Here is a 1,737-nt window from a genome sequence, read left to right on the forward strand (position 1 = left end):
AAAGTTGTGAACATTTACTTCATTGTACTTCAATGAGGCCAAGTTTGGGGCTTGTCTGACAAAGTATCAATTAAAATAAAGTTTGAGAGAGCATTACTTTGCTGTTGGTCCTAGAAGTTTTTCTTTCATTTGCATTTTATCAGCACAACAAATGAAACTAAGCAGATGAACATTATCATACAGTTTCCAGCTGTTGTCAAACTGTTGTTAATGAATTGGCCTCTTTCCAAGGCCAATTCTGAATTAAAACTACTGTCATCAAGACACTTAAACATCTCAAGTCTTGTCGGTTGTGTTGACATTAAATTTACAATAAAGTTAGTGAACTGAATGTAGGTACTTGTAGTTTTTACACATCATCTTAACTTTTGCCTTAATCTAACCACCGCATTAACCTAAACATGTCAAATGACACCAAATACTTTGAATGTAACCTGTTTTAAGTGTGTTAAAGTTCACAAAACCTGAGCTAACAGTGATCTTTAAACTGCAGCAGCAGGAAACAATAGTGTGTCTGTGTAATGGCGCCGAGACACAAGAGCTACAAACACCGGAGTCTGCACAAAAATACAACAAATGTGGACACTAAAATGATTCTGGATTAGTCTAGAACACATCAAGCCATTATAACAATCATTCTCACAGAAACGTTTGTCGACATATAATGTTAAAAGAAAGCTAATCATAGTATTGTAGAGACAAACCAGATCAGACGACTACAAGGAACCTAGGGGCAGAACTCTCTTCCGCTGTCGATTAACAAAGTATTTTAGCTCGAGCCACTGATGCTAAGACGCTGGTGACACACTTACCTTCCTAAAACTTTTAAATAAGACGTATCACCTCAGAGGACAGTGTTTGTCTTGTCTAGAAACACCACCAAACACCCTACTTTCCTTCACAGACTGAGTCCAAACTTGCGCCAAATCTCTTCTACCGCTTCCTCGCTGCTCTGTGATTGGTTAAAGCAAACCCGTCTGCGATGGTGATTGGCTCCGCTCACATGGTTGTTGCGTGCTACGTGTTACGTCATGAGTTGATTGGCGGAATAATTGTTCCGGGAACTTCAGTAGTGAAAATTTCATTCGTACATTATTTGATTTACTTTCTAACCCACTACATTTCAGAGCGAAATATTGTAGCCTACTTTTTACTTTACTACATTTATTTGACGCCTTCAGTTATTAGCTATTATTGAGATGACATACAAAACGTAACTACTTCTTAAAATAAGATGCATTATATTACTGTTATGAAGCAATGAAACCTGGCCAAAACACTGAAGTACTGCTAATATATTTATATAAAAATCCTATAATAAGATGAACCCATTCAGCATGATGAGTGTCATTGTGGCAAAGAATCAAACTATTTTATTTTATAATTTTAATATAATCAAACGATGGACTTTTTCTGTAACTGATGACATTTTGATTTATTATATTTAAGAACAACACTGAATCACCTCCAAAGTTACATACTTAAAACATACTCAAACAAATTCAAAGTGAAAGATGAATGACCCATGACCTGAGTAAAATCCAGCTATCTTAAAGTACAGTACTGTAGTAAATGTACTTAGTTACTTTGCAGGTGAAAACCTCTCATGGCCGAACAACCAAAACCAAAACTGTACATGGACAGAAATGACACCGATGTGCAAATGTTCCACCAGGAACCTTCACTTCAGCTGCAGTAACAGTGTCTCCTGAGAACGTGGCTACAAGCTGGTTAGAC

The sequence above is a fragment of the Monopterus albus genome, unplaced genomic scaffold (genome assembly GCF_001952655.1).
Source record: "Monopterus albus unplaced genomic scaffold, M_albus_1.0 scaffold349.1, whole genome shotgun sequence".
Taxonomy (NCBI): domain Eukaryota; kingdom Metazoa; phylum Chordata; class Actinopteri; order Synbranchiformes; family Synbranchidae; genus Monopterus; species Monopterus albus.